Source organism: Corythoichthys intestinalis, chromosome 9, assembly GCF_030265065.1.
Source record: "Corythoichthys intestinalis isolate RoL2023-P3 chromosome 9, ASM3026506v1, whole genome shotgun sequence".
Lineage (NCBI taxonomy): Eukaryota > Metazoa > Chordata > Actinopteri > Syngnathiformes > Syngnathidae > Corythoichthys > Corythoichthys intestinalis.
Window position 1 is genome coordinate 58,386,105 of NC_080403.1, and position 14,872 is coordinate 58,400,976.

Consider the following 14,872-nt stretch of genomic DNA (forward strand, 5'->3'; position numbering starts at 1 on the left):
CGTTACGGTTTATGGTCAGCTCATCCCAAGACGAGCATTAGCGAGCACACGTTGTCATGTGCCGTGTCAAAACAGTGTGGGAGTGGCGTGCCAAGCCGTTCGCCACCTTGCCCAAACCCTCATTTACATACCTTCAACTGTGGGCCTGAGGTGAATCTCTGCGTAGGAGGGGTCTTCCTCTCTTTTAATTGTCAATTAACCTCGTCAAGCGCGGGTGGCTTCTCCTTGCTTTCTCTAGCGCTCTTTCTTGTGTCGATGAATACAAACGCACTTGTTTAACCACCGCTGCAAACCATTTCTGAGGATCATACCCAATCACAACGGATTTCTCTCCTCAGGACAAGATTTTCGTCACGTGATCGACATTACAGGTCTAAATGCCCCCCCAAAATATAGTGCGTTATATATTGTGTTGAAGAATTACTGCTGTCTTCACTGCTCTTAAATGACCAAACGGCAAGACAGTGCTCAACAAGGGCGGACTTCATGGACAGGGTTGGAAACCATCCAGCCGGCAACACATTGTAACTGTATCTTTATGGACAAAACAGCACTTGTTTTGAACAATAATCATATTGTAAACAAAAACCTGAGCCTGTAATTAGCCTACATTAAAATAATTGCAATAGTATAGTGATTTTTAAAGCATGCAGTGATTTTAATACAAACAGGTCAATGATACAATACACTATAACATGAGGAAACCGTAACCTGACCCAAGTATACACGTAGGACTTTTAATTCAGATTTTCTAAAATTTTGGTACAGTAAAAAAAGCATCGTTTTGAGTATGAGAGTCATCAGATAGTTCCACTACTAATAATCACCATCCATGTCCAGAACTTATTCAGAAGTATGGATTCACAGTACCACAAAAACAATAAATGTATCTAAATCAAAAATATATATGTCATTTTTCTAAATATTGGTGAAGAAAAAATGCATAGTTTTGAAGATGTGGGTAGCCAGAGAGGTCCACTACTAATATTTACCAGCCTTGGCCAGAATTTTTTTTAAATTCTGGATTTACAGTACCACAAACATGAGAACTGCAACCTGATCAAAGTATGCATGTAGGACTTTTAATTCAAGTTTTCTACATTTTGGTACAGTAAAAATGCTTCTTTTTGAGTTGAAAGTAGTCAGATAGGTCCAATACTAATAATCACCATCCTTGTCCAGAACTTATTCAGAATTATGGATTCACAGTACCACAAAAACGAGAAATGAAACCAGATCAAAAGTACACATGTAGAACTTTTAATTCATTTTTCTTTTTTTTTTTTTTTAATGGTACCGTAAAAATGCATCGTTTTGAGTATGAGAGTAGTCAGAGAGGTCCACTACTAATAATCACCATCCTTGGCCGGAACTTATTCAGAATTATGGATTCACAGTACCACAAAAATGATAAATGTATCCAGCTCAAACATGTCATTTTTCTAAATATTGGTGTAGAAAAAATGCATTGTTTTGAAGATGTGAGTAATATTCACCAACCTTGGCCAGAATTTATTTTAAAATTCTGGATTTACAGTACCACAAACTTGAGAACTACAACCTGATCAAAGTATGCATGTAGGACTTATAATTCAAATTTTCTACATTTTGGTACAGTAAAAATGCACCATTTTGAGTATGACAGTAGTCAGATAGGTCCACTACTAATAATCACCATGCTTGTCAAGAACTTGTTCAGAATTATGGATTCACAGTACCACAAAAATGAGAACTGTACCCAGAGAAAAACTACACATGTAGAACTTTCAATTCATTTTTCTAAATATGGGTGCAATAAAATGCATAGTTTTAATGATGTGAGTAGTTGGAGAGGTCCACTACTAATATTCAAAAACCTTGGCCGGAATTTATTCAGAACTGCAGATTTACAGTACCACAAAAATGAGAAAAGCAACCTGATCAAAGTATGCATGTAGGTCTTTTAATTTTAAATTTTCTAAATTTTGATACAGTAAAATGTAGAGGTGTGCAAAATTTCCGATTCTTAGATTATTCGCGATTCGGCCGTGGAAGATTCGAGAACGATTCACAAACATCCAAATTCCGATTATTGAAATATGCGAAGTAAAGCGGAAGTACACAACACTCAGCGCGCCCCGCGGTCTTGCTAAACATCATGCTTCCCATTACCTGGCCCCTCGGGTAATGCCAATGCTCAACTTACAGCTCTAGCTCAACTCATGCAACGAGATAAAAAAACACAACAACATACCTGACTGCTGCCGAAAAGCTGCTACAAGTACGGTTACGGTGGATATCATTTATATAGGACTAGATGCAATGTAGATTTGGTAGTGTTAGCAGCACATCTACAAAAAGCTAGATACGGGCGTTATAAACGGCCGCCATCTTAAAGCAGTACACTTCCCTGCAAGGCTGTTGTAGCGAACCTTCCAAGCAAACCTAATTAACTTTTTATCTAAAATACTCCTAAATTGGTAAAATATTGACTTGAATCTATCTTTTAAATAGTTTTAAAACTTTCACATGTCGAAAGTAGACAAAAGGGAAATTATGGAATAACGGGAGCAATTTTAACAAATTTAACGGTTGATTCACAACATTAAATTAATTGAATGTAGTTTAAAGCTGCTGATACAGAATGGGGACTGGAGTTTTTTATTTAATGTTATTTTTGTATATTTGTTTACTGCTATATGTCAACTTGATACTGAAATAGTAGTGTGGTTTAGCCTGAGAGTATTTTTGAACAATTTTGGAACTAATGTACAAAACATTAAAAAAAAAAGAAAAAAGAAAAAAAAAGGAGGGGGGTGCGTCAATAATCGTTTTATAATCGAATCGGAGCCTCTGAATCGTAATCGTAATCGAATCGTTAGGTGCCCAGAGATTCCCAGCTCTAGTAAAATGCATCGTTTTGAGTATGAGAGTAGTCAGAGAGGTCCACTACTAATAATCACCATCCTTGTCCAGAACTTATTCAGAATTATGGATTCACAATACCACAAAAATGAGAAATGCAACCAGATCAAAAATACACATGTAGAACTTTTAACACTAAAACTACCAAGGGTGGACCAGTTGATACAAATCACTTTTGTAACCAGAGAAGGGCCATCTGACCCTGATCAACATATCTTTTGTGAGCACCGAGGTCGTCGTTCGTCATTTCCATTCACATTCGCAAAACCATAGAGTTGGATTGCTCCAATTAGCATCTTGAGTGTTTACAGGGCAGGGCTGCCTTGGCTTTGTCGGACAGTGGACCGCTCAGGCTGACAATTGGACGGACAACCTTTTTACATATTCCAAAGCTGCAGTTTGCCTACAGCTCCTTTTTATACAAGTTACGGTGTAGCTAATTTTTCAGACAGAGCGTGAATGAGACAGTTGTTTCTTTGTGGTGTTTTCATGTCGGACACTCCTTCTCAGTGAATCCTAAGCAACAACAAAAAAAAGTGTTTTGATGTCTTCCTAATATTTTGTCAAATCATACAAGTGAATCAAAATTGAAAAATGAACAGTTACTCATCATTATTCATGCAGGTGGATGGTTTGATGGTTTCAGAGGTGTAAAATAGAATGCATCTCTATGGATTCACAGTACCACAAAAACTGGAAATGTAATCAGATCAAAAATACACATGTAGAACTTTTAATTCATTTTTCTATATATTTGTGTAGTAAAAATGCATAGTTTTGAGCACGTGAGTAGTCAGAGTGGTCTACGACTAATCTTCACCAGCCTTGGCCAGAATTTAATCAAAGTTCTGGATTTACAGTACCAGAAAAACGAGAACTGTAACCTACCATCTACTAAAACGGCCTGTTGCTCAGGGGAATCGCATAAGATTTTACTGACATGACAACACGCGTAACGCACATGTAGATGGCGCAGTTTAAGATCAGGCGACTTTAATTTATTTTTTAATAATAACAGTGGCGATGTTATATATTTTAGAGTGTTGAGCGTGTTTTTGAGAGTTTGGAACAACGCGGGCACATGGAAGTCAACTGCCTTGCTGCTCGGTCGAAATGCATTTACCGTAATGCTTTGATTATGCGGGTGCATTAATTCTAGGGTCCGCTCATTTGCTGGTTTGACCGCAGTTTTATGACCCTACTTCAGCATGTCCAAACTCAGGCCCGGGGGCCAAATGCGGCCCGTGGTCAAATTTCATCCGGCCCCCAGCCTCTGTCATAAAAACGTCTGGCCCACACACAAATTTAATAAATTGGTCAGCAGTACTGCTACCAGCATATGAAGTAGCTTACGCACTAAATGCTGCTCCTCATTTACCCACTAAAAGGCAGCAGCACTCTAAGCAACATTTCCCCGTGTGACCCTTTACTTCCAATTTGCTAAAATGGCGACATTCAACAAAAAAAGTTGACTGCGACGGCCGACGCTTCAAGGATAGGTGGAAATGGGACTATTTCTTCTCTAAAATACACAACTGTATCTGCCTCATTTGCAAAGAGACAGTTGCTGTTTTTAAAGATTTCAGTGTGAGGCGATTTTACCAAACAAGACACGCTGACATGTACGACAAGATTAGAGGGAAGATACACAGAAAGAAATTGAAGCAACTTGAAGCTAGTTTCATTTCAGAGCAGCAATATTTCGCATGTCAAAAGAGAACGCCACAAAGGCTAGTTGCGAGATTGTTGAAATTATTAATTGAAAAAAATAATAAAGCAAATGAGACACACAGAATGGCTTGCTAAAATTTGCTTAAATATATTGTTCTACGTAAAGGACGTCAGCCAAGGTCGGCCCCCCACATTTTTCCTACACCAAATCTGGCCCCTTTGCAAAAAGTTTGGACACCTCTGCCCTACTTGTTTCTCCTGACACCGTGCCACCAACCCGCCGGCCCCGGTATCTCTGTATGCCAGTCCGCCCTTGGTCTTCAACACAGCTTTATTGCTCCCACTTCAGTTCAAGTGTCTTCAACTTAAAGAGCCCTAACCTAAGTAGTACTCATATTCATATATAGGAAATAAAATTACGCAACATAAAATACTGAATATAAATGAATAACAATCACATCATACTTCCTACTAAATGCATGATAAAAATATGTCCTATATAGGTAAAATAAATTGAAATTAGCCAAAATGTCCGTAATTAAATCAAAGGAATAATTCGCAAATAAATGACATTTAAACTAGTAAGCAGTGTTGGGAAAGTTCATTTTCTACATGATCTAGTTCAAACTGCAGTTTCAAAATTTTAAATTGGACTGTTCAGTTCATAGTTCATAATTCAATTTTGTAGTTCTTTCTTCTCCCCAATAATTGCTGCAAGCTATAATTGACAGAGTCGATATTAGAACCACAGACAGCAATTATTCTATCCACTAAAACACTGAAACTGTGTCAGAGTCATCTTCATATTCAATTTCAAACCTGCGTCGGTACTGACCTGTTCGTACATCCGCGTAACGTTACAAATGCAGCGATTACCAGGTAAACATTAAAAACTTTCTGGAAACAAAGGAATTATGTACTTTCATTTGGTCATGGACGCACACGAAGGAACGTTTTCTCTCACCGTGTCTTCCCTGTGCCAGTAAGCGTTTATTTTTGCCATAATAATGTTGCAAAAGTATGTTTATGATGCAACTTGTTCAAATATTATCCAAAAATATGAAATAAAGTCCGATGGAATGTAAAAGATTTTAAGATATTATCAGGTAGCCGGTAATATCGGACAACTCGAATTATTGTATTTTAAAACTAAAGTAACTTAGTTACTTTCATAATTGGTTCATTCGTAAAGTAACGAGTTACTTTTTCAGAGAAGTAACTATAACGCTTTACTTTTCAAAAGTAGCTTGAAAACACTGCTTATACATATACCACAAAGGAATAGAGAAGCAAAGAATAAAAATGTCTTCCGTATCACTGAACCAAAGATGTAGCTGATTCGAAAAGAATAAAATGGTACATTCACGCTTGTCCTGGCCGCTTATTATGATAGTTGGCTAAGCGGTCTATCATTTGAAAACATTAATAACAATAACAGACTGCATTTCGGAAAGTATTCACCAACCGAGCTGTAATATTCCCTCTGTGTTGTCATCTTTCATTCAAGTTATGGTTTTATTCTTTATTGCTTGGGTTAACTTCTTTTTAACGATGACTTTCAAGTGCTTCTCCACTCTTCCACATTTTACTGTCCTCAGGTTTTCCCATTAACGGCAGCGAATTATTAAACTTAGATCAATATTTGACTAGACATTAAAATATGTAAGAATTTTTATGATGGCTAAAGTCTATGAATCACAGGGGAAAAAACTTGGGAAAGATCCAATCGAGAACCGTTTCATGGGACAAACCCTCCAAACAAATATACAGCTTCTTATTGGACGATGGCTCTTCTCGTTACACCCATGGTTTCCTGTCAAATATTAATAATAATACATTTTATTTCTAGAGCGCTTTTCAAACCACACAAAGACACTTAATAGTAAGCTTTCAGTGACGTTTTTCGCTCCACTTTTAGTATAGACATTAAGTGTATTTCAGACAAAATTTTTTACCTGTCTATAGGAATTCTGCCATAATATTTAAGCAGATGATTGCTGGTCGTGTCTGAAGCTCCCCGCCTCTTTCCCCTGATTGGCTCGCCGCCAGAAGGTGACCAATCCACATAAAGCCGAAGTATGATATATCCATGCCATGACCCAGGAATTAAACACATGCTTTCACACATAACTCGTCCCCGGTAAGTCCCAGACATTATACTAGGACCCAACCTGGTAAATGTCCGTGTCATCTCCGTGTCAGTCGACCCAAGAAATTGCTTTCACACTGAAGGGAATAGTATTGTTTCTCGTATTTACCGTTCGACTGTTTGTATTACACTAACACACTTAATATAATCAATCAGGGAATAGTATATTTTCTCGTATTTACTGTTTTGACTTTTGTATTACTCTAACGTACCCAATATCAACTAAATAGCATTTATATCATAGTTTAAGGAAAACATGCAGAATATATTTGAAATAGGGCATAAGAGATACATGACTCCTTCTGATCACGGAAGCCCAACGCGTGCGTCATGCAGCTGACTGAGCAAGATTGACGCTGACAAGCCCACATCTCCACACCGAACCCCAAAATCAGTTCTTCACGACAGTCCAGAACAAATGGCGAGACGTCCTGTCCAATAAGGAACACAGGCCCGATATCCAACTGATAACACGACTGATAAGACTCCAAGCGCCCCTTTGGCAGGCAAAATCTCCCACTCCGGTTGCCTCAGTAACGGTGACTCAGCAACTGTGACGCACGGACTAAACAGCCCAAACTGGAATTGATGATGAACCTAAACAATGCCCAATCACACCCTTCTTCCTGCCCACAGCCCGTCCAACGAGAGCCTTCAAAAAGGCTGAATGTTTAACTAACTGTCATTTTTTTCCTTGGGAACCTTTTGTTGATTTGTAATATAGTGACCCTGAGTCTGCCTCCTCAGCTGGGTCTGTCGCTGTTTGCCTTGCTGTTTGATCGTTGTTGACCTGAATAAATTGTCAACTCGGGTTTCGTAGCCTTCTTCCAGCTCAGTGATTCTTAACCTTGTTAAAGGTTCCGCACCCCACGAGTTTCACAGGTGCATTCACCGAACCCTTTGGAATTTCATAATAAAGCCAATTTTTACGAATTCAAAACCTAGCAAGCTAACATCTAAGTGAATTCCCATTCAAATTTCCTCCAAATTTCAAATTTACTCCAAGTAATTTGGTCTTTTGTTGTTTATTATCACATTGGTAAATGAAATTAAACTCATTTCATTTCATACTGTTCCTTTTTTGTTTTCATGTCGATATTTTCATTTTATAGTTGCATCCTTGCATCCGAAACTATTTTCATGGTTTAAAATGACGCAATTATTTTTATATGTATTATTTACGCAGTCCATGCTGTCTGCAGGCCTGCTATACTTCCTCATACCAAGTGTCAGTAAACCTTCCACTGAGCAAACCGATTTCTCCTCCCATTAGATACAGGGCTAGCATTTAGAAGAAATTGAATTAAGCCTGTAAATTGAGGGCAAACCAGTCCAAAACCTGGTCTAAAACGCCACTTGACCTAGATTTAGTCAGCGTACAAAATAGGGCTCTGCGTTTCTTAACCTTTTCCTCACCGAACCCCTGGGGTTTGATCGAACACCAGTTAAGAACCACTGTTCCAGCTTTCAAAATGGAGTCAGTACAAGGGATTAAGACTAAGATGAATGCGCGGAGTTTGGCCTTTTGGCCGGGTTGTCGGGATACCACCGGCCCGGGTCGTTGGAGCTTCGACAGCGCGGGCAATCTGGCTAAAAAGTCCTTCAACACATAAGAGCTACCTGTTTAAATCCCAATAATTAACCAGAGTTCAAGTATGAGTGAAAGGGGATTTATAGTATTAAATAATCAGATTTTATTCATAAAAAGTACCAAGAGAAAACCCACGCAAGCGTCAGGAGAACATGAAAAGGACACATAGGTTGACAGAGGGCAGATTTGAACCGCAAACCTAAGAACTGCGAGGCAGAGCGCACCACTCCTCCACTATGCTGCCCTTGATCTTTCTAATTCAAGGGACAAGCAGCAATGAGGAACAAATGAACTTTCTGACAAACCACAGAGAGACACGTCCTACATTCCGACTCCTCTCCCAGAGGAGACACCTCAGCTCCCTCACCAACAGCAGCCGACGATGTCAAGCGTGACCAAAGCAAACCAGTTGTGGTGTTTCAGAGGGGTCTGAATTGCTCTGCCTTCCCCCTTCTCCTCCTTTTCACTGTCCCACTTTTCAGTTTTTATGTTGTTGTCCTGTAACAACTAGACAAGTGCAATCACTGGTCATACAACTACACATAGGCGCTTGATGTGTGGTGGGTCACTGCACAAACACATAGACTCGAGGGAATACGGCTCCCCGCAGAGCTGCTGGGAATTTACAGTATATTGTGGAAGTTGTTGAAAGCAATTATACCCTATTTACAGCAGTGTTGTTTTTGGCAGCACTTTTCATTTATGTATTTTGGACAAAAATACTTCTTTCTTTCTTAGTCATATTTTAGTCATTTCAAAATGTGTTCGTCTTCATCTGGTTTCAATCGACGAAAACACAAAATGTTTTCGGCTGTAAAATTCAAAGATTTTAGTCCAAAATTAAATTAATAAAGGTTTCCAGTCAGCGGCGGAACAAATGTGAACAGAATCCGGGTGCGATGACCAAAAGCTTGCAAGTGGAAATATTTTTGTAGGCCCCTCCAGACAACCGGCTGGCAGAGATATTTCCACACTTAAGATGATGTGCGGAGCGGTAATATAGTGCTTATCTATCCATTTGACCCGCCCCTGGCCATACCACGCCCACTTTACGTCAGTAAACTGGGCCCATTAGAGTCGGAGTCCCAGCACACCCTTAGGTTCAGCCCGTTTCCAGTAATTTGATTGAACATTAATATACGAGCATATATTGCAGCGCCTACAAGGACAACACCAACTTGTATATCTGCCATGTTATGGCTGTTCAAAATTTTTGATGAGACAACATGGCGACTGTCTTTTTCACTTTCCCGTTTGTATCCCTCTGCTCCAACGAGACCTCAATATTTTTCATTAGGCACCTGAATACATGGTTTAAGTATCTTCTGATGCAGGTTTGAGGTCATTTGACTTTTTTTCCCTTGGAAGGAGCCTGTCTAGTAAAAAAAAAAAAAAAAAAAAAAGCAGTGGGCGCAAGGCATAATAAGTAATATTTCAATGCAGTCGTGTACAAGGTGGGATACCTCAAATACATGCCAGATATGAAAAAGACTGAAACTTGTGTCATGGAATTATTAGTCCTTTACTGAATTTGGCGTTTTGCCAAACAAAAGCCTGGCCCGGAATTAAAAACTCACCATTTTGACAACTTAAGATTTTATATGTCTCATGAAGAGTCTCACCAATTTTGAAGAGGATCCAACTAACTCCCTAGGCGCCAATGTCTCAAATGTGCAATTGTGCACCCTAAAAATCGACTAATTGACTAAAATGACATATTTTTTCCACATTCAATCCAAAATACCAGATTTCCTGTTGGGTTTGGAACATGGGTGCAGGAGACTTTTCAAGAGACAAATTTTAATCGCTGTACAGTGAAAAAATCTAATAGGAGAGGCTCTCGCACACTTGGTGCTCGGGCCCTAATAAAATTTTTAAAAATACATTCAAATTGATTAGCATCATTAATCAGAGCACAATATGCCAAATAATTTCACCGAAATAAACAAAAATGAATAAAACAAAAACGACAGTGTCATTGGATTGGAAAAGTTGCTGAAGCAACATTGCATGTTCTCTCTTGCCAAGATAGGAAAACAAATCTTACCGTGTGTTTCAAAACAAGCAAGCCTGGAGCACAGCCTAGCTTGAAAGACATCCTAAACTCTGTCTCAGTGAGGGCGCAGGACATATCACATGAGTGACATGACCTCAACACTGCTACGATGCAGACTTACGTACTACATTTACAATATGAAAATGTCACATATTGTGATTTGCAGATCATGGCCTACACATCAAAAGAGTAATGTTTAAAAGTAACGAGAAGACAGTCGGAGGCAGACAAATACGAGCAGAGAAGGGGCGAAACCTTTAATCACTGCAGAGAGTTTTGTGCTCAAGTGGCTGTGACTTTTTGACCTTTTTCCCATTTTCTCCTGTCCTTTCTCTGCGCGGAAGTGGTGCATTGCGAGACGATGGAAGTGTCAGTGTTTTTGTGCACGCGCACATTTGGGACTGGTCAGGAGTCAGCTTAATGAAGTGACTCTGAGCGTCGCGAGAGATGTGTGCGTGCGTGCGTGTGTGTGTCTGTCGGTGACTGTCCATTTGGTGGGTGTGTACGTGTGCGCATCTGTGTGACTGGCAGGCTCAGACAGTGTGTGATGTGCTCATAAATCACATTGACAGCCTGTTACAGCGCTAGCTTTGGCCACTCAGCCACAGCTAATGTAAACAGAACGCAGACACACACAAACACACGCACGCAAGCAATGTGCGCTTTAAAGAAGTACATATCTCAGGAGAGAGTGAGGGACAGAGGGGGTCCGAGGAGCAAATGAAATGGACAGACGTGAAAGAAAAAAAGGAGCAGTAGGGCTGGACATGCTAGAGAAGTTTGCTCATGAAACAAATAAATGCTATCAAGTATACAGTGTATCACAAGAGTGAGTACACCCCTGGCATTTCTGCAGATATTTAAGAATATTTTTTCATGGGACAACACCAGAGGTTGCGCTAGACATTTTCGTTGTCTGTCATTTTGAGTGACAGGGTCATAAAAATCCAGTCTAATCTATTTTTACCCGTCATTTAAATTTTTAAAATGATAATGATGACATATTCAATAGTATTTAGTTTTCAGTCATTTTTAATTAATATTGTAACGCTTGCTTGGCGGCGAAAAATTAGACACGGAAGTCGTGGTATTTTTCTCCCTCTTTTTACTCTGCTTACCGCCAACAACACCAACAAAACAACAACTCCGCCCCCAAAGAAAAAGAGGCAACTATATAGACCCCAATCACCAACGTCACATAATGATCTTAATTGTGGTTGTCAGCCCAAAATATTCTAAATATATATTAAATGCATCTTACCAGATATAAAATGACTACTACATAGTCTGTGGTGATCGTTTGGTGCCCAGATTTCTTGTCGAATTACAGCAGTCCATCTCGCTCTCCTCTTCGGGTCTCTCAGAATACGGTAGAACTTCAAGTCTCTCCGTCTATCTTCTCTGTTACTGCAACCAACCGCCACACACGCCTTCACCATTTTGATTATTAATGTTAACGAGCAGAAAAACACGCCGTAATAGGAGGCATGTACGTAGCGGTAATGCGCAAACACGACGAGCTGACACACAATATGGCGGCTCCAGTCAGGGGGGCGGAGTTGTGACGTCATGTGATTGGGGTCGGCAATCTAGTCCACCAATTGGATGATGCGCTGGCACACCGGGTGCACCAATAAGAACCTCGCGTTGATGTGTCAATCACGGTGCCGCCGCCAGACCCCGGTGACGCTACAATATTCTGACAGAATAGCCAACGACGTCATGCATTAAGAGAGACAATAGCTAATTAATATGCTCACTCGCCACCCTGTGGTCTGGGGTGTGAATTGCAACCTGTCAAAATGACGGACGGACTTCAGTTTTTTCCGTCACCGTTTTAAAAAACCGGTCAACGACGGAAAATATTCGGTTAACGCGACCCCTGGACAACACTGACAAAATGACACTTTGACACAATGAAAAGTTGTCTGTGTGCAGCTTATATAATAGAGTTAATCTATTTTCCCCTCAAAATAACTCAAAATATAGCCATTAATATCTAAACGCCTGGTAACAAAAGTGAGTACGCCCCTATGAAAAAACGTACATCCCTAAATGTCCAAGTTGAGTACTGCTTGTCATTTTCCCTCCAAAATGTCATGTAAAAAAAGCCCGCAGTTTGCTGAAGACATGTCAACAAAGCACATGGATTACTGGAACCATGTCCTAATGTCTGATGAGACGGGCGGGCTTTCTTGTGTTCCTCCTGGGGTGACAGCCATGCACACCAATTTGATGTAGAGTGCGGCATATGGTCTGAGCACTAACAGGCTAACCCCCCACATCTTCAATCTCTGCAGGAATGCTGACAGCACTCCTGTGACGAGTCACATGACAGTGCACAGTGGGCTTTACACTTATTGATGACACTGCTCACGGTAGACACATTTAGGTCTTTGGAGATGGACTTGTAGCCTTGAGATTGCCCATGCTTCCTCAGAATTTTGCTTCTGAAGTCCTCAGGCAGTTCTTTGGTCTTCTTTCTTTCCTCCATGCTCAATGTGCTACACACAAGGACACGGGACAGAGGTTGAGTCAACTTTAATCCATTTTAACTGGCTGTAAGTGTGATTTAGTTATTGCCTCCACCTGTTGTGTGCCACAGGTGCTGTTAATAACACAAAATTAGATAAGCATCACGTGATTTTTTCAAAGGGTGCCAATACTTTTGGAGTTTTGTGTAAAATGATAATGATTTTTTTCCCATTCTCTTTTGTGTTTTTTCATTGCAAGCAAAATAAATGAAGATATTACTACCAAAGCATTTGTAATTGCAATCGTTTTCTGGGAGAAATTGAGCATTATCTGACAGAATTGCAATTGCAAAGGTGCCAATACTTTTGGCCAGCAGTGTACTAGTCCTTCTCAAAAAATTAGCATATTGTGATAAAGTATTTTCCGCAATGTACTGATAAACATTAGACTTTCATATATTTTAGATTCATTACACACAACTGTAGTAGTTCAAGCCTTTTATTGTCTTAATATTGATGATGTTGGCAAAAAAGTCAAAGAAAAACCAAAAATCCCTATCTCAAAAAATTAGCATATCATGAAAAGGTACTCTGAAGAAGCTACTAACCTAATCATCTGAATCAACGAATTAACTCAAAACCCCTGCGAAAGATTCCTGAGGCTTTTAAAAACTCCCAGCCTGGTTCATTACTCAAAACCACAATCGTGGGCAAGACTGCCGACCTGACTGCTGTCCAGAAGGCCATCATTGACACCCTCAAGCAAGAGGCTAAGACACAGAAAGAAATTTCTGAGCGAATAGGCTGTTCCCAGAGTGCTGTATCGAGGCACCTCAGTGGGAAGTCTGTGGGAAGGAAAAAGTATGGCAGGAAACGCTGCACAACAGAAGAGGGGACCGCACACTGAGAAAGATTGTGGAGAAGGGCCGATTCCAGACCTTGGGTGACCTGCAGAAACAGTGGACTGAGTCTGGAGTACCAACATCCAGAGCCACCGTGCAGAGGCGTGTGCTGGAAATGGCAGAAGCGCCTGACCTGGGCTACAGAGAAGCAGCACTGGACTGTTGCTCAGTGGTCCAATGTACTTTTTTCAGATGAAAGCAAATTTTGCATGTCATTCAGAAATCAAGATGCCAGAGTTTGGAGGAAGACTGGGGAGAAGGAAATGCCAAAATGCCTGAAGACCAGTGTCAAGTACCCACAGTCGGTGATGGTCTGTGGTGCCATGACAGCTGCGGGTGTTGGTCTAATGTGTTTTATCAAGGGCAGGGTCAATGCAGCTAGCTATCAGGAGATTTTGGAGCACGTCATGCTTCCATCTGCTGAAAAGCTTTATGGAGATGAAGAGATTTCAGCATGACCTGGCACCTGCTTACAGTGCCAAAAACACTGGTAAATGGTTTACTGACCATGGCATTACTGTGCTCAATTGGCCTGTCAACTCTCCTGACCTGAACCCCATAGAGAATCAGTGGGATATTGTGAAGAGGAAGTTGAGAGACACCAGACCCAACACTGTGGACGAGCTTAAGGCCGCTATCGAAGCATCCATAACACCTCAGCAGTGCCACAGGCTGACTGCCTCCATGCCACGCCGCATTGAAGCAGTCATTTCTGCAAAAGGATTGAGTGCATAGCTGATATAATTAATTAAGGGTTTACATTTTTGTGTATTAAAAAACACTTTTTTTGTATTGGTCGGATGAAATATGCTAATTTTTTTAGATAGGTATTTTTGTTTTTTTCTCGACTTTTTTGCCAAAATCATCAATATTAAAACAATAAAAGGCTTGAACTACTTCAGTTGTGTGTAATGAATCGAAAATATATGAAAGTCTAATGTTTATCAGTGCATTACAGAAAATAATGAACTTTATCCCAATGTGCTAATTTTTTGAGAAGGACTAGTATATCTTGCAAAAGGGAGCTCATAGTAAATGCTGACATTTTTTATTTTGTGTGTTTTCTGGTTACTAAGAGATGTGTACTGCATCTGCTTCACCCTAATAATCTGCATAACCTATGAT

At 40.1% G+C, this 14,872-nt stretch overlaps 1 protein-coding gene across 4 annotated transcripts in view; it reads left to right on the plus strand.

The window, feature by feature from the left end:
* foxp4 (forkhead box P4) overlaps positions 1 to 14,872 on the plus strand; it is a 301,129-nt gene that overhangs the window by 195,973 nt on the left and 90,284 nt on the right. The gene's annotated exons all lie outside the window — the stretch shown is intronic.